This window comes from Hylobates moloch, unplaced genomic scaffold, assembly GCF_009828535.3.
Source record: "Hylobates moloch isolate HMO894 unplaced genomic scaffold, HMol_V3 SCAFFOLD_11, whole genome shotgun sequence".
In the NCBI taxonomy this organism is placed as follows: Eukaryota; Metazoa; Chordata; class Mammalia; order Primates; family Hylobatidae; genus Hylobates; species Hylobates moloch.
This window is the reverse complement of record NW_026652286.1, coordinates 89,898,322-89,917,342: the sequence shown is the minus strand read 5'-3', so window position 1 is coordinate 89,917,342 and position 19,021 is coordinate 89,898,322. Positions and strand designations below refer to the sequence as shown.

The window sequence follows — 19,021 nt, the reverse complement described above, 5'->3', positions numbered from 1 at the left end:
GTCCAGAAATTTATCCATTTCTTCTAGATTTTCTAGTTTATTTGCGTAGAGGTGTTTTTAGCATTCTCTGGCGGTAGTTTGTATTTCTGTGGGATTGGTGATGATATCCCCTTTATCATCTTTTATTGCATCCGTTTGATTATTCTCCCTTTTCTTCTTTATTAGTCTTGCCAGCAGTCTATCAATTTTGTTGATCTTTTCAAAACACCAGCTCCTGGATTCATTGATTTTTTGAAGGGTTTTTTGTGTTTCTATCTCCTTCAGTTCTGCTCTGATCTTAGTTATTTCTTGCCTTCTGCTAGGTTTTGAATGTATTTGCTCTTGCTTCTCTAGTTCTTTTAATTGTGATGTTAGGGTGCCGATTTTAGATCTTTCCTGCTTTCTCTCGTGGGCATTTAGTGCTATAAATTTCTCTCTACACACTGCTTTAAATGTGTCCCAGAGATTCTGGTACATTGTGTCTTGGTTCTCATTGGTTTCAAAGAACATCATTATTTCTGCCTTCATTTGATTATTTACCCAGTAGTCGTTCAGGAGCAGGTTGTTCAGTTTCCATGTAGTTGTGCGGTTTTGAGTGAGTTTCTTAATCCTGAGTTCTAATTTGATTGCACTGTGGTCTGAGAGACAGTTTGTTGTGATTTATGTTCTTTTACATTTGCTGAAGAGTGCTTTACTTCCAATTATGTGGTCCATTTTAGAATAAGTGCGATGTGGTGCTGAGAAGAATGTATATTCTGTTGATTTGGGGTGGAGAGTTCTGTAGATGTCTATTAGGTCTGCTTGGTGCAGAGCTGAGTTCAAGTCCTGGATATCCTTGTTAACCTTCTGTCTTGTTGATCTGTCTAATATTGTATGTCAAGTAATTTTTCAAGTAACTCGTGCTGTCAAGTGGCACTGTGTATTACTTTAGGCATATATAATCCAAGATAATTTTGTCCTCATATAAAATGATGTTTACATTGCTAATTTACCTTGGAATTCTCTTGGAGCTGCTCACACAGTATATGGCATACCTGTAGGTGCTCAGTAAATATTTGTTGTTCTGAGGGTTTTCTTAGAAAGAATTCACGTTTGGAGAACTCAAATGATGGTATTAAAGAGGCAGCCCGGCTGGGAGTGGTGGCTCACACCTGTAATCCCAGCACTTTGGGAGGCCGAGGCTAGCGGATCACCTGAAGTCCAGAGTTTGAGACCAGCGTGACCAACATGGAGAAACTATGTCTGTTCTAAAAATACAAAATTAGCTGGGTGTGGTGGCACATGCCTGTAATCCCAGCTACACGAGAGGCTGAGGCAGGAGAATCGCTTGAACCTGGAAGGCAAAACTTGCAGTGAGCCGAGATCCACCATTGCTCTCCAGCCCAAGCAAGAAGAGCCAAACTCCACCTCTAACAAAAAAGAACCCCCCGGGCACAGTAGCTCACGCCCATAATTCCAGCACTTTGGGAGGCCAAGGTGGGCAGATCACGAGGTCAGGAGATTGAGACCATCCTGGCTAGCACAGTGAAACCCCGTCTCTACTAAAAAATGCAAAAAATTAGCCAGACGTTGTGGCGGGTGCCTGTAGTCCCAGCTATTCTGGAGGCTGAGGCAGGAGAACGGCGTGAACCCGGGAGGCAGAGCTTGCCCAAGAACGCGCCACAGCACTCCAGCCTGAGGGACAGATGGAGGCTAAGTCAAAAAAAAAAAAAAAAAAAAGAGAGGCAGCCGATTTCCAGGTGGATAGTGTTAAGGGGAAAAAAAAGAGGATGGAGGCCAACCCAAAGGGGGCGCCAATCCCCTGTCCAACGCCTCACCGAAAGTTCCCATTTGGCTGGAGGCAGACCCTGTGGCTCTGACCAGACTTCTCTGGCAGCAATTCTCTGCCATTTGTATCTTAAGAAGGCCCTCACGCTCTTTGAGTGGAGTCAGAGGATGCCTCAGATTCCAGATGTAAGCATCAGAACTGCTTTCTGTCAAGAGCTCCCTAATTTTGGGAAAGAAGAGCCTGTCCCACACTGTCAGGCCCTGAGGTCAGCAGATCTGCCCCTCCTTCCCGTGCAGTAGGTCTAGGTGCTGATGAGGGCAGTCCAGGGCGTCTTGTTCTGGGACAGGCTCCAGTCCCCTTGCTCCAGCAGGTCTGGGGCAAGGAGGTCAGAGGGGGTGGGAGGGCCCCTGTTCTCTGTTTCCACTTCGTCTGGATCCTTGCTGCTGCAAAGTGGCACTGATTCTAGCTCTGTCCCTTCCTCCTTGGCTTTCCGGTTCCGATGGGGCCAGTGGCAGGGTCCACTCCTACAAACTTGATTGGAAGCCACATTCCTCTGACTCAAATATACTTCCAGCATGTAGTAAACGGTCCAGAAGACGGTGAAACAGCCTACCAGCACCAGGGTCTGGGGCCGAGGCAAACACCTACGTGAGGCACTGTTTCCCGAAGCCTACAGCGTTTCTCAGCCCAGGACAATGAGCTCAGAATGTCTTTTTCCTTCTAGCAACTGCCTTTTCACCCAAACTGTTCCCCCTGCCCCCTTCCCCGACAAGGCCTGTCCTGTAAGAGTTAGGCTAGCAGGGTAGGAGCAATGCTATGAAACCACTGATGGGACCCAGGTCTTCCCAGTCCTTCACTCTGCAGGTCACCGTGAGAAGCACACTAAGAACTCCATCCCCCAGACAGGACAGTCCCATCTATCTGCAGCTTGAGTCTTGACCCTAGTACCTTGAGGGTGTTGGGGGTGATGGTGTAACCATCTTCCTCAGGAATTTTCAGCCCCGGTAGGCAGGGCAGGGCGAAGTCATCGTGCAGGTATTTTCCACTCATGGCACTCTCTAACAGCCTGTGGAGAAGAAAAGGGGTAAGGATGCCCCACTGACTGTGGTGCCTATACCATCTGCCCTCACCCATCTTCCCACCTTACAGCTAAAGACAGGGAAGCCCCACAGCAAAAAGAAGAGGCCCAGACTGTGAGTTCCCAGCCCGGGGCTCCATCTACCAGCTTGAGGCTGGAGCTGGGAAACACAGCTGGGGTTCAGAGGGCGATGGGCTCCCTAGATGGCCCTTCCCCTGTGAGTGGCCTTCTCTCTGACACATGTGGCTTTACCCATCTTTGTCCCTGATCTGGACTCCACACAGAGCCATATAGGGTCAGCTGCCATTGCCGGAGGATGCTGACCTGGAATGACTCATCCCCTAGGGCAGCAAGGGGCAGCTCGTGAGCCACGCCCCTCTGTCAGCCATGCCAAACAGCAGAGGCCCTGCCCGCCCTGCCACCAAAAGGGGCTCAGGCCACATGGTCTGCTCTAGCAGCTGCCTCACTGTGTCCCACTGACCCCAGGTTCTGCAGAAGGGCCTCACTGGGTGCCCTTAGGGATGGAAAGGGTTGAAAGGCTGTATTCCAAAGCAGAGTCTTGCTTTTCTCTCCCATATTTTGGGGGTTCCGCTGGGATTGGAAAAAATGTCTTTCTACCAAATTAAAGAAAGCTTTGAAAACCACTGGCCTAGCGAATACCTAACTTGACTGGAGGATGGGAGGGTCGAGCTCAATTTCCAGTCTACATGCTGATACTGAAGATATTCACAATTCATGGATATTGTGGCCTTCAGTGATATGGTGACCTTCCACAAGTCACCTCAAACCTCTGGGCCAGTTTAAAAAAAATGTTGAAATGAGTCCTGCCCTTACCTGCCTACCGGGGCTGGCCGAAGGATGGTTATACGTAAAAGGACTTGAAATGTGGTTTCGACAAGGACTTTTTGTTGCTATCCTGAGGAGAAACGGATGGGTCACTCCTCCAAGGAATATGAGAGGTAGTATAAATGAACAGTTTCAGATAGCAATGCCCATTTCATGGATGGCGCACACTCTTGGCATCAACCCTCTTGGTCCAATGGCAACCCTATATATTGTACACGGGACACTTTCTGTGGGGACTCTGAGATGCAGAGGGACCAGATAACAAGCAGAAAAGGCAGGGCCTGGTGCGAGGGCACGAGGCTCACCGACATCCCTGATGACAAGCCTGTAGGTGCCTCGGGGTCTCTCTCCCCAGCATCGCACAGTGGAGAAGTTCCAGTCATCGAAGCCGTTGGGATCCCTGCGGAAAGAACACAGCAGAAACAGGTGGAAGGCGTGGACCAGAGAGCTGACCTTCCCCCAGCAACACTTTCTTACTGTAGTAACCGTGGAAAGAACTTGGGAGGGTGCCACGAGGGCTTCTCAGGTGCCCCTTGCCCCTGGGGTCTCATGGAAGGAGGAACTTGTGTTAACGTGGTGTGGTGGAAAAAGCAAGCATGGAGCCTGCACAGGCTTGGAGTCCCACGGATCTAGGTTTATTCTTATTCTCTTGGGCACTTACTAGCTCCATGACTTGTTTTTTTTTTTTTCTTTTTCTTTTTCTTTTTTTTTTGGAGACAGGATCTCACGCTGTTATCCAAGCTGGAGTGCAGTGGCATGATCACAGCTCACTGCAGCCTTGACTTCCTGGGCTCAAGTGATCCTCCCACCTCAGTCTCCTGAGTAGCTGGGACTATAGGCCTGTAGTACCATACTCAGCTAATCTTTAAATTTTTTGTAGAGACAGGGTCTCACTTTGTTGCCCAGGCTGGTCTTGAACTCCTGACTTTAAGTGATTCTCCTGCCTTGACCTCCCAAAGTGCTGGGATTACAGGTGTGAGCCACCACACCCAGCCAGTTTCCTCATTTGTAAAAGGAGGTTACAAAGTCTAATCTAGGGGGTTCTTAGAAAGATTAGAGAATGTGTATGTGAGGTGCAGGGCCTAGCACTTGAAGAAGGTATGTGACAAAAGGCTTCCAGCCGCCAGGGATAGCCGGTGCCACAGTAGTTTAGGACAGTGCCAGGATCCACTTCTCCCATTTCTTTTCCTTGGAAAGGCCCTTGCTGAAAAGGTTGCTCAGGCCTCTGGTGGGTGTACATACGAGTCCATGCTGTGGGGGGCGCCGATGAGGGACATCATGCCGCTGGGGCAGAACAGCTTCAGCTCCAAGCTGCCGCGCCGTGGGTGAGTGATGGAGACTGTCACTGCCACATGCTCCAGGGTCTTCAGCCCCGACATCTCCAGGTCCATCCTGCTGACTGGAAAGTCAGGCTGGGCAGCTGGGAAACCAGCCCACAAACACACCTTCACTTCACCCCCAGGTACACAAAGACACACGCTCACTGAAGCCACATACAAACATCTACGGCAACCCTAACTGGGACCTCGCCTATACTAGTAAATGGAATGGAGTTGCTGCTCTCAAGTTTACAACGTAGCTTCGAGTCTAGTTGGGAAGACAACACATACCCAAGACACAGTATAAGAATCCAGTAGAGCAACCTCAATCATTCATTCATCCAAAAAATTATTTAGTGGGTACCTCCTACAGTACCCAGGCACCGTACTAGATGCTGGGAATATAAAGATAAGATGGGCATGGTCCCTGTCTCCTATCTGCAAGTGGAAAATGATATGGCATGGGAAATATACATAATTGATAAGGGAAGAGAAATAAGTCAGATGGGTTTAGGCACCCAGCAGTGAGACACACTGAAGGAAATGGATACAGATTGGTAGAGAGGGTTGGTAGAGGGCATTCTAGGCAGTGGAAAAGGTGTGAACAAAGATGAAATGCACACATCTCACTGAAGATGATGCACAGTTAATTTTTTTAAAATGCTGGTGGATAAATTTCAATGAAATTATGTGAGTGAAAAAAACAATCTCAAAAGAAGCATATAGCCGGGCAAGGTGATGTGCACCTGTGGTCCCAGGTACCCAGGAGGGGGAGGTGGGAGGATTGCTTGAGCCTGGGAGGTGGATATTGCAGTAAGCCATGCTCATGCCACCACACTCCAGCCTGGGCGACAGAACAAGACTCTGTCTCAAAAAAAAAAAAAGAAAGAAAGAAAGAAAAAGAAAAAGGATGCATAGTGCACAATTCCATTTACATGACGTTCATTGAAATAACATACCTGCAGAGATGGATAAAAGATAAATGGGTGCCAAGGGCCAGGGACACAGGGAGGGGATGGGTGTGGCCAGAAAGGGGTAACACAAAGGAATCTTGTGATAATGGAATTGTTCTGGATCTTGGTTGTGGTGGTAGTTATGCAAGGCTACATGTCATAAAATTGCATACAGCTACACACGTGCAAACACACATATTGACAGCATGTATATCTGGTGAACTCTGAATAAGCTCTATGGATTTTACCAATGTCAATTTCTTGGTTTCGATATTATACTTTAATTGCGTGAAACATTAAGATTGGGAGAAGGGTGCATGGGACTTCCCTTGTACATTTCTTTGCAGCCTCCTGTAAATCTACAATTATTTAAAAAAAAAAAAACTACTGAAATGGAAGACTCAATTGGGGACTATTAAGAAATTAGGTTGCAATGAGAACAATTCTTTTTAAAGCACCCTTTCTTCCATTAATTTATTCCAGTCAAGGCATGGTGGCTCACTCCGGTAATCCCAGCACTTTGGGAGGCTGAGTCAGGAGGGTAACTTCAGCCTGGGAGACATCATCTTTACAAAAAATAAAAAAATTAGCTGGATATAGTGGTAAGTACCTGCGGTCCCAGCTACTCAGGAGATTGAGGGTCGGAGGATGGCTTAAGCCTAGGAGGTTGAGGCTGCAGTGAACCATTATTGTGCCTCTGCACTCTAGCCTGGGCAACAGAGTGAGATCCTGTCTCAAAAAAAAAAATTATTCCAGTATACAAGGCAGAGTGCAATATGTTCATTTTACAGATGCAGCAGCTCAGAGAGGTACTGAAAGTAGGAGCTGGGTAACCCAGGATGGGATGGGAAGGGTTTTAAAGATTTTTATTTTAAATAAACAACTGAGACCTATTGTAGATGACTGAGCAAGGACAGAGTTGGTTTTTTTTTTGGTTGCTCTTTTTTTTTTTTTTTTTGATACAGAGTCTTGCTCTGTCACCCAGGCTGGAGTGCAGTGGCGCGATCTCGGCCCACTGCGACCTCTGTCTCCTGAGTTTAAGCAATTCTCCTGCCTCAGCCTCCCGAGTAGCTGGGATTACAGGTGCCTGCCACCACACCCAGCTAATTTTTGCATTTTTAGTAGAGACGGGGTTTCACTGTGTTGGCCAGGATGGTCTTGAACTCTAACCTTGTGATCCGCAGCCCCCCCTCGGCCTCCCAAAGTGCTGAGATTACATGCTGGAGCCATGCGACCAGCCAGGACAGAGTTTTCTTTCAAAAGTGCTGAAAGGGCCAGGAGCCGTGGCTCACGCCTGTAATCCCAGCTCTTTGGGAGGCCGAGGCAGGCAGACCACGAGGTCAGGAGATCGAGACCATCCTGGTTAACACGGTGAAACCCCGTCTCTACTAAAAATACAAAAAAATTAGCTGGGTGTGGTGGCGGGCGCCTGTAGTCCCAGCTACTCAGGAGGCTGAGGCAGGAGAATGGCATGAACCCGGGAGGCGGAGCTTGCAGTGAGCCAAGATCGCGCCACTGCACTCCAGCCTGGGCGACAGAACGAGACTCCATTTCAAAAAAAAAACAAAAAGTGCTGAAAGAAGGCTACTCTAACAGCTGTGGGTGGGATGAACTAGAGACAGGAAGAGACAGGTGGCAGAAGACCAGCTAAGATGCCGCTTCCTTCTAGGCAGGTGGCTTGTGTGTGGGTAACAGAGACTGAGGAGAAGGAGGAAAGGAAAGGCTCCAGGCTTTCTATGACACCACTTTCTGTCCTTCCTAGTCCCTGTCCTTACTGACCTTCTGCTCAGTCCCCTCTCACTGCACTCACTGAAGAGTGCCACCTCCCATTATCTACCATGACACCATTGTCAGAACTTCACAGTGCTTTACCTCCTTAACTCTAGACCTTTCTCCACGCTATGCCGGCCACCCACATCCCGGCCATACTCTGGACTTGTCTTTATTGGGGGTTGCTTTGCTTTTGAATGGTTTAGTTACGTTCATTGTGGGTTTTCTTATTAGATAAACAATACAAATCAACTGAAGGTAAATTGGAAAAGCAGATGAATGAAAATGAAAACAAAAAAGCACCCAGATGTTATGTTGTTCCATAACACGTTGGTAAATATCCACCCAGGCCCTTTCTGTGTGTGTATGGATGTGTACATGTGTACATTTTCTTTTTTGGGGGACAGAATTTTGCTCTTGTTATACATGCTGGAGTGCAGTGGTGCTATCTTGGCTCACCACAACCTCTGCCTCCTGGGTTCAAGCGATTCTCCTGCCTCAGCCTCCTGAGTAGCGGGGATTACAGGCGTGCGCCACTGCGCCCAACTGATTTTTGTGTTTTTAGAAGAGACGGGGTTTCACCACGTTGGCCAGGCTGGTCTCGAACTCCTGACCTCAGGTGATCCACCCGCCTCGGCCTCCCAAAGTGCTGGGATTACAGGCGTGAGCCACCACGTCCAGCCAAGAAAATTTTCTTGAGATCTTTGAGAACTTCTCATTTTTGAGAACCCCACTATACCACGTAATTTTCCAATGAAATGTACCTGAATATTTTATGTCATCACTTCAGATATGTAATGAGTGTGAAAGTGTGCTTAAGAAAGAGTAAATAATTCCATGCCAGGCCAAAATATACACCCTGTTCCTGGGCACGGTGGCTCATTCCTATAATCCCAGCACTTTGACGAGAGTTTGAGACCAGCCTGGCCAACTTGATGAAACCCCATCTCTACTAAAAATACAAAAAATTAGCCAGGTGTGGTGGCACGCACCTATAATCCCAGCTACTCAGGAGGCTAAGGCAGCAGAATCTCTAGAACCTGGGAGGCAGAGGTTGCAGTGAACCGAGATCACCCCACTGTACTCCAGCCTGGGCAACAGAGCAAGACTCTGTCTCAAAAACAAAAACAAAAACAAAACATACACCCATTGTAGTTATCTGGGTCTCTTACTGGTTAAGTGCTTTGCTTTTGTTGTACAACAACCTTGAAGATAGTTTCATTCAAATTTGCACCTCACTAAACATACAAATCCTGTCTGGGTCCGGTGGCTCACGCCTGTAACCCCAGCACTTTGGGAGGCTGAGGTGGGTGGATCACAAGGTCAGGAGTTTGAGACCAGCCTGGCCAACATAGTGAAACCCCCATCTCTACTAAAAATACAAAAAAAAAAAAAATTAGCTGGGCATGGTGGCGGGCGCCTGTAATCCCAGCCACTCAGGAGGCTGAGGCAGGAGAATCGCTTGAGCCCTGGAGGCAGAGGTTGCAGTGAGCCAAGATTGCGCCATTGCACTCCAGCCCAGGTGACAGTGCGAGACTCTGTCTCAAAAAAAAAAAAAAAATCATACAAATCCATTTAATAAGACTTTTCAGGGTCTTTCTCAAGATAAAATCCTGATTTCTGAATTCCAAGAGTCCACTGGTGTTTCTATTATAATGTCCATCTCTCTCTTTGAATTAGTTGCAAGTCTCTTTCCCTGACTAAATATGAATTATTCTATGGCAAGCCTCTTATACCTCTTCGTAGCCTCAGTACCAGGGAATGCCTGGCACAACAAATATTTCTTGGTTAATGTTTAATGGATGAGTAAAGTCAAGGTTAATTTTTTTTTTTTGGAGACAGAATTTTGCTTTTGTCGCCCAGGCTGGAGAGCAATGACGCCATCTCAGCTCACCGCAACCTCTCCCTCCCGGGTTCAAGCAATGCTCCTGCCTCAGCCTCCTGAGTAGCTAGGGTTACAGGCGCCTGCCACCACACCCGGCTAATTTTTGCATTTTTAGTAGAGACGGGGTTTCACTATGTTGGCCAGGCTGGTGGTCTCCAACTCCTGACCTCAGGTGATCCACCCGCCTCGGCCTACCAAAGTGCTAGGATAACAGGTGTGAGCCCCCGCACCCGGCTTTTTTTTGTTTCTTTTTTTTTGAGACAGAGTTGTGCTCTGTCACTCAGGCTGGAGTGTAGTGGTGTGATCTCAGCTCACTGCAACCTCCGCCTCCCAGTCGCAAGCGATTCTCCTGCCTTAGCATCTGAGTAGCTGGGATTACAGGTGTGTGCCACTACACCTGGCTGATTTTTGTATTTTTAGTAGAGACAGCATTTCACTGTGTTGGCCAGGCTGGTCTCAAACTCCTGACCTCAAGTGGCCTACTCACCTCAGCCTCTTAAAGTGCTGGGATTGCAGGCCTGAGCCATTATGCCCTGCCTAGCCATCTTCTTTCAGAAGAGATTTGCTCACATTGGCATTTCTTTTTTTTCTTTTTCTTTTTCTTTTTTTTTTTGAGACAGAGTTTCAGCTTTGTCACCCAGGCTGGAGCGCAGTGCCACGATCTCGGCTCACTGCAACCTCCATCTCCCGGGTTCAAGTGAATCTCCTGCGTCAGCCTCCCGAGTAGCTGGGATTACAGGTGCCTGCCACCAAGCCCAGCTAATTTTTGTTGTTGTTGTTGTTGTTGAGAAGGAGTCTCGCTCCGTTGCCCAGGCTGGAGTGCAGTGGCACGATCTTGGCTCACTGCAACTTCCACCTCCCAGGTTCAAGCGATTCTCCTGCCTCAGCCTCCTGGACAGCTGAGACTACAGGCATGCACCACCACACCCAGCTGATTTTTTTGTATTCTTAGTAGAGACAGGGTTTCACCATGTTGGTCAGGTTGGTCTCAAACTCCTGGCCTCAAATGATCTGCCCACCTCGGCCTCCCAAAGTGCTGGGATTACAGGCATGAACCACTGTACCCGGACCTCACATTGGCACTTCTTATGAACTTACTACTTCCCCAGGAATGGGCTGTCTTTCCACTTGTCTGATCCCCAGCTTTCTGTTCTTGTCTCTTATCTGAGTCTCTCTATCTGAGTTCCAGCACCTATCCTGTAGCGATGAGGAGAGTAAGAGTCTTTGCCCTATCTGCCAAATTGGAGTTCTGGTTGTGCCCTGGTAAATGGACACCTAGAGACTTTCTGTGTAAAAGCAGTCAACATGACCTTAACTGTGGCAAATGTTTCTTGCCCATTGTCAGGTAGACTTCATCAGCTCCTCTCTATTATAAGGTCCCTGGGGCCAGGAGCTGGGTTTAATTTATCTTGGTATCTCCTGCAATGTTTAGCACAGTAGCCCAGTGTCATCCTTGTAGCAGATTAATTCAGCAACGATTTATTAAGTGCCCGTGAGCTAGGCATTTTACTTGGTTCTGGGGATACCAAACAATGTCTGCTTTCGTGGAAATAACTTGTCTTATATAGTGGCAGAAAGTTGACAATTGAACTGAGTGATAGGTAAATAGGGGATCATTGTACTATTCTCTTTACATTTCTGTGTTTGAAGTTTTTCATAATAAAAAGTGTAAAAAGGTAGAGAATGCGGGAAGAGTGTCCTGGGAAGAATGAGGTTCTGAGAATGTTTTGGACAAACAGATGAAGCACTCAATCAGCAACCAGAACTAATAGAGGCTATTGTTGGAACTGGCCTTATAAGTTGATCTCATGGAGCTACCTTCACAGTTACCAGAGGCTGAGAAGGGTAGGGAGTATGGGGGAATGAAGAGAGGTTTGTTACTGGGCTTGGTAGCTCACGCCTGTAAACCCAGTGCTTTGGAAGGTTGTGATGGGAGGATCTCTCTTTTTTTTTTTTATTTTTTTTTGAGACGGAGTCTTGGTCTGTCGTCCAGGCTGGAGTGCAGTGGCACGATCTCTGCTCACCGCAAGCTCTGCCTCCTGGGTTCACGCCATTCTCCTGCCTCAGCCTCCCGAGTAGCTGGGACTACAGGTGCCTGCCACCACGCCCGGCTAATTTTTTTGTATTTTTAGTAGAGATAGAATTTCACCGTGTTAGCCAGGGTGGTCTTGATCTCCTGACCTCGTGATCCACCTGCCTCGGCCCCCAAAGTGCTGGGATTACAGGCATGAGCCACCACGCCCAGCCAGGAGGATCTCTGAAGGCCAAGAGTTCGAGACCAGCCTGGGCAACATAGAAAGACCCTATCTCTACAAAAAAACAAACAAATAAAAATTATCCAGGCATGGTGGTGCAGGCTTGTAGTCGCAACTAATGGAGAGGCTGAAGCAGGAGAGTTGCTTGAGCCCAGGAGTTTGAGGTTACAAATAATCTTGCCACCACACTCCAGTTTGGGCGAAAGAGCAGGACCTTGTCTCTGAAAAATAATAATAAAAAGAATAAGAAAAAAAGAAATGTTGGTTAATGGATACAAAAATACAGTAAAATACAGTTAGAATAAGTTCTAGTGTTAGACAGCAAAGTAGGGTGACTACAGTAAACAATAACTTATTGCATATTTCAAAATAGCTAGAAGATTTGGAATATTCCCAACACAAAGAAATGATAAGTATTTGTGGTGATGGATACCCGAATTACCCTGATTTGATTATTACATATTGTATGCATGTATCAAAATATCAGATGTATCCCATAAATATGTGCAATTGTTGTGTACCAATAAAATAAGAATTGGCCGCTGGGCACCGTGACTCACACCTGTAATCCCAGCACATTGGGAGGCCAAGGCAGGCAGATCACGAGGTCAGGAGTTCGAGACCAGCATGGCCAATATGGTGAAACTCTGTCTCTACTAAAAATACAAAAATTAGCCGGGCATGGTAGTGCACGCCTGTAGTCCCAGCTACTCAGGAGGCTGAGGCAGAAGAATCGCTCGAACCCAGGAGGCGGAGGTTGCAGTGAGTTGATATCGTGCCGCTGCACTCCAGCCTGGGTGACAGAGCGAGACTCCATCTCAAAAAAAAAAAAAAAAGAATTGGCCTTATAATTAGATCAAAGCCTTTATGATTTGAAGGGCATCAAGACAGTATCTACAGCGCTCAGAAGCCTGCCATTCACCTTTATAGGTGTAGAGGAGGGTTGGTACTTGAAGCCCAGGTGGGACTCTGATTTTTCCTTCTTCACTGTTTCTAGAGTCTCTAGCCCAGAGTGTAGCTAAACCATAGCAACAGATAGAATGCACTGATAGCATCCTGCCAATAACTGCTTTTTTTTTGTTTTTAAGACAGAGTTTCACTCTTGGTGCCCAGGCTGGAGTGCATCGGCACTATCTCGGCTCACTGCAACCTCTGCCGTCCAGGTTCAAGTGATTCTCCTGCCTCAGCCTCCCAAGCAGCTGGGATTACAGGCACCCGCTGCCATGCCTGGCTAATTTTTGTATTTTTAATACAGATGGGGTTTCGCCATGTTGGCCAGGCTGGTCTCGAACTCCTGACTCAGGTGATCCACCCACCTTGGCCTCCCAAAGTACTGGGATTACAGGCATGAGCCACCACGCCTGGCCAATGCTGCTTCTTCACTCTTGCTCTAGCTATAGTCAAATCTTCCCCCAATCTTAGAAGTGGTGGATGGGAATGACACTTTGGGAATAGGAAAGGAGTTTATCAGTGAAAGGACTGGCATTCAAGGGGACAGTCACATCTTCAGCCTCCTTCTTTTTATGAATTTCCAAGCTTTCTTTCAATCATTTCAGTCAGGGTGACATAGGCTCTAAAGGTGAGGTTGAATAAGTTGCTTGCAGACTCCTGATAGTAGTGGAAAGAAGAGTAAATAAGGCTGCTGTTGCCCATGCCTCAACTCAGGCGTATTGAATTAGGATGACTGGGGCAATGTCTCCAGATGATGATTGTGGACGCTAAAGATTAAGAACTGGACCAGGTGCGGTGGCTCACACCTGTAATCCCAGCAGTTTGGGAGGCCGAGGTGGGCGGATCGAGATCGAGACCATCCTGGACGAGAAGGTGAAACCCTGTCTCTGTTAAAAATACAAAAATTAGCTGAGCGTGGCAGCGCATGCCTGTAATCCAAGCTACTCTGGAGGCTGAGGCAGGAGAATCGCTTGAAGCCCAGGAGGCAGAGGTTGCAGCGAGCCGAGATCATGCCACTGCACTCCAGCCTGGCGACAGAGCAAGACTCCGTCTCAAAAAAAAAAAAAATTAAGAACGGATTTATACCAACTCTCTTTGCTTACATTCATGGAGCAAGCTTATAGACCTGGCAACTTTTGCCTTCTTTAAATTTCATTTGATTTATTTGTCACTTAGCTAGATTGCTAGTGATGTTTCTCTCTCAAAACAGGAGAGTGAAATGCTTTACACCTTAGGAAATATTAAGGGAGATTCCATTTACAGTTCATTGAGTAGTCATCTTTAAAATGAATTCAGAATAAGGAACAGTCAGTCTTTCTCCCTACCCTCTACCTTCGTCCCCAATATATTAAAGATGCAAAAAGCACACCTGTCCCTTGTTTTCAAGGAAGCTAGAGTGTTGCCAGTGGCAACCACCAGACCACTTGAGATTTACTGCTGCAGATTCCCTAAGCAACTTTGGAAACCATCTTTGCAGGTAATCTTCAGTGAGAAAAGGCTATGGATAAACTAGTTCTCTTGCATCCCCAGCTACCACCTGTTTCTGACTTTTCCTGTGTGGCATAGGAGACTCTGAACAGCCTGTTCACCAGGGGAAGAGTTAAGGATTCTCTGTCTCCACTGTGTCTCTGGGGCAAGGCAGAATACGGAGAAAGCTTTCTTTGGAAAAAGCAGAAGCAGCATCTGCTCTGGGTATAGGCAAATTGCAAGAACTACTTGCCAGGAAGAATTGCTGCCCAGCTCGTAGCCTGGCACGGTGGTGTTAAAAAGACTCTTTTCAAGCTCCATTGGCACTTCTGGGTATTACAGAGTTCATAGTTGAATGTTCTCTGAGATCTGTGGAATAAGAAGCACCTTTCAACATTTAGACACACATGGCAAACGTATTAGGGTTCTCCAGAAAAACAGAACCAATAGGATATACGTAGATATATAGAAAGAAATTTATTGTGAGGCATTGGCTCATAAGATTATGAAGGCTGAGAAATCAACCATCTGCTATCTGCAAGCTGGAGGCCTAGGAAAGACAATGATGTAGCTCCAGTCTAAGCCTGAAGAAGGTCTGAGAACCAGGAGCGTTGATGTCTGAGGGCAGGAGAAGATGAATGTCCTTGCTCAAGCAGAGAGAGCAAATTTGCCCTTCCTCTGCCTTTTTGGTTCTATTTGCACCATCGACCAGGTGGATGATGCCTGCCCACATTGGTGAAGATGGATTTTCTTTGTTCGGTCTATTGATTCCATTGCTAATCTCATCTGTAAACACCCTCACAGACATACCCAGAAGTCACATTTTACCAGCTATCTGGACATCCCTTAGCCCAATCAAGGTGACACATAAAATTAACCATCACAGAAAGCAGCAAGAAATCAACTTCATGGTCCAGTTACCACTTCCTCTGTGATGTCAGTGATTTCAGTCTGCTGATATTTTTGTTATCTGAAATAACTCTGTCCTACATGAATATTTGCTGGCTTTTTAGGGTCCATCTTCTAATAGGAGCCTCCTTCCTCAATGTTCCTAGCAAGTCCATAGGATATCCAACATCCTTCAGTCCCAAAATACCCACAGTGCTCTATCAAGAGCTGCGGATGCTCTGAGCTGTTCTCTTAACACAGCCTCCCACCATAGTAGCTGGCATGGCAGTTTCTGCTAGGGATTGTCACAGCTCTGATGGGGACAATGCACACTGCTGTATTCAGTTATTGTGCTGTGGTCCTTGCTGGATACTGACACCTCTGTAGGCTGGCACTGCCATGACTCTGTTCCCCCTTGTGGGCACTCTGAGTCTTTTCAACTGCTCCATTGAGAGCCTTCTGGGTATTAAAGGAGTACCTGGGCTGTAGCATAGAATAATTCCCCTTGCTCTTTTGGATATACACTCAGAGAGAGGTCCCAAAACATGTTATTTGAGCCCTAGTGTGTTACAGAGACAGAGAAACAGCTCTTTCTTTCTATTTTTGTTTTTGTTTTCAGACAGCGTCTCAATCTGTTGCCCAGGCTGGAGTGCAGTGGCGTGATCTCAGCTCACTGCAACCTCCACCTCCCGGGTTCAAGTGATTCTCATGCTTCAGCCTCCCAAGTAGCTGGGACTACAGGTTCATGCCACCATGCCCAGCTAATTTTTGTATTTTTAGTAGAGATGACGTTTCACCATGTTGGCCAGGCTGGCCTCGAACTCCTGATCTCAAGAGATCTGCCTGCCTTGGCCTCCCAAAGTGCTGGGATTACAGGCGTGAGCCACAGCACCTGGTCCAAGAAACAGCTCTTTCAGTGTCTAGACGAGACTTGTCTTTTCCACGTGCCTTGGATTTTCAGCTAAGGGGTTGAAATAGAGTTGCATTTGAGTAACAATGACCGCACTTCATTCTGATGACCAAGGCACTGGCTCTTGAAAAAGGCTATCATGCTTAGCTCCTTATTTCTCTAGAAGGAAGTCTCTCAAACGAAGTGCCCAGCCTTCTTGCCAATAAACTTCCTTAGACCCATCCCACCAGCTAGCCAGACACACCCGGCCATACCTGAGTCATCTTCAATAGACAAGATGAGAGCTCTGATCCAACCCTGTGCAGCCATGTGCTATATTAAAGGTTTTTCATATTTGTAAACTTTATCCTATAGGATCATAAGACACTTGAGATCTGAGGCCATGTTTTCCACTTCTTTTATATCTGTAACATTAGTGTAGCCCCAGAACTATCCTACTGTGAAGCAAAACAAATCTAAGTAACCCTTTATAATTTAAAAAGTACTTTTGTAAGTATTGTCTCATTTGGTTTTTACAACAACTTTATTAGTTAGGTTATTATTATCTTCATCTTGCAGATGAGATCATTCAAGCTGTCCAAGGTCACCAAGCCACTTCGTTGCGGAGCTGAGCCTCGAATCACCATTAACTCACTCAATGTTCAGGTCTCTTTCCATTACTCCACTGCTGTCAGCTTCAAGAACCAGCTATAATGCTTATACTCTAAAGCTAGCTGTTACCTTTCCTCTCTTCCCTCCTCATCTCCCATATCTTAGCAGGAAATGTGAAAGACGACTGAGAACAATTCATTTTTCTTTCTTTTATTTATTTATTTCTTTTTTTTTTTTTTAAGACGGAGTCTCACTCTGCTGCCTAGGCTGGAGTGCAATGGCACGATCTCTGCTCATTGCAACCTCTACCTCCTGGGTTCAGGCAATTCTCCTGCCTCAGCCTCCCCAGTAGCTGGGATTATAGGTGCCCGCCACCATGCCCAGCCAATTTTTATTTTAGTGGAGACGGGGTTTCGCCATTTTGGCCAGGCTGCTCTCGAACTCCTGACCTCAGGTGATCCACCTGCCGTGGCCTCCCAAAGTGCTGGGATTACAGGCATAAGCCACTGCGCCCAGCCAATTCATTTTTATTTCATTCTTATTCTTTCCTTTTTCAACTTGCCCTCTTGTATGTGGTGCCTTTTTCTGCTTGTACCTGAGATTGTCTTATGGTCTAAATATTTGTGACATCCCATGCCACCCAAAATTCATATATTGAAGCCTTAACCCTCAATGTAATGGTATATGGAGATGGGGCCTTTCTTGGAGAGGTGCTTAGGTTTAGATGAGGTCTTGAGGGTGGGGCCGTTATGTCGTGATTAGTGTCCTTATAAGAAGAGGAGAAACAAGAGCTCTCTTTCTCTGCCATGTGAAGATACAGCAAGATGCCTGTTGAGGGCCATCTGCAAGTCAGCAAGAAGGCCCTCACCAGGTAACTGAATTGGCCGAACCATGATCTTGGACATCCCAGCTTCCAGAACTGTGAGAAATAAATTCCTGTTGTTTAAGTCCCCCTGTCTGTTGTATTTTGTTTTGGCCACCTCAACTGACTAAGGCCTTGTTGCCCCTTCTTTTTTGCCTCGACTCCCAGATCTCTAGCCTGTCATAGTCAAAAAAAAGGAGAAGATTCCTTGCTGCTTTGGTCTTCTGGTTTCTAGGCATTTTTTTTCCACTTGCTTCTGGAAGGAAACAGTATAAAGGTAAGAGTGCTGACTTCATAAAGAGAAAGTTAGCTGATGTAGCTTCAGATTCCAACTCTGCTATTTTTTGTGTGAGCTCAGAAAAGTCCTTTAATATCTGCAGCCTTCAGACAGGTAGTTTCATCTCTCTGAGGTTGTTTTCTCATCTGCAACATAAAGGGATTGAAAAACATGATCCAGAACCCTTTCCGGTGTAGAATTTTCTGATTTTATTATTTTTATTTATTATCATCCTCATTATTATTATTATTTGAGATGGAGTCTCGCTCTGTCACCAGGCTGCAGTGCAGTGGTGCCATCTCGGCTCACTGCAACCTCCGCCTCTTGGGTTCAGGCAATTCTGCCTCAGCCTCTCAAGTAGCTGGGATTACAGACACACACCACCACACCTGGCTAATTTTTTTTGTATTTTTTAGTAGAGACAGGGTTTCACCATATTGGCCAGGCTGGTCTTGAACTCCTGACCTCAGGTGATCCACCTGCCTCTGCCCCTAAAAGTGCTGGGATTACAGGCGTGAGCCACTGGGCTGGCCATGATTTTATTGTTTTTAATTGACATCCTGGGTTCCTCCTCTCTTGCTTTCAGTCTCTTAGCTACTTAACATCCCTCCTTATCAGCCACCAATTCATGTATTCAGTCTGTCTGTCTTCCTAAGTTTTGATCGTATATTTCATATTCTCAGATACTAAAGCTAGGCACCCTAAAATACACAAAGCCTCCCTGGGAAAGGGAATTTTTGCTACAGAATCAGCTACAGCACAATATTGTCTTGGTAAGGTTTTTCTTTGGTGGTGGTTTTTTTTAAGACTAACTTCTCAAAGACGGAGTTTATTTCAGTGAATCTAGTTCATTTACACAGTGTAGGAGGTATTTATGGCTTGTTGGTCTAGTAACTTGAAGTCAAGCAGTCTGTTTTGTTTTGTTTTAGGTCTTTCCTTTATTCCACTATTTTTGGTGCACTGTGCAGAGCCATGCTGTACTGTCTTCTATGGAAACCCTACTAACCATTTGCCATTATTATTTTGGCTTGGCTCCACCAGGGGTGGGAAGGTAAGGACAAACATATCATTCTAGGTTCTTCTCCAACTCATACTTCAAACCCCATTCTAGGAGATGTAATTAATCACCTCCCCTTAGGTCTGTCAGATACTCTGAACAGGTGATCTTGTAGCTGCATCTCTGAAGCTGTGAAACAGCGGCTTCAGCTGTATACATATTCAA

At 46.4% G+C, this 19,021-nt stretch overlaps 1 pseudogene; it reads right to left on the bottom strand.

Moving 5' to 3' along the window:
* Positions 1-1,931: 1,931 nt before the first annotated feature.
* Positions 1,932-5,330, bottom strand: LOC116476978 (proprotein convertase subtilisin/kexin type 7-like; annotated as a pseudogene).
* Between the last annotated feature and the right edge of the window lie 13,691 nt (positions 5,331-19,021).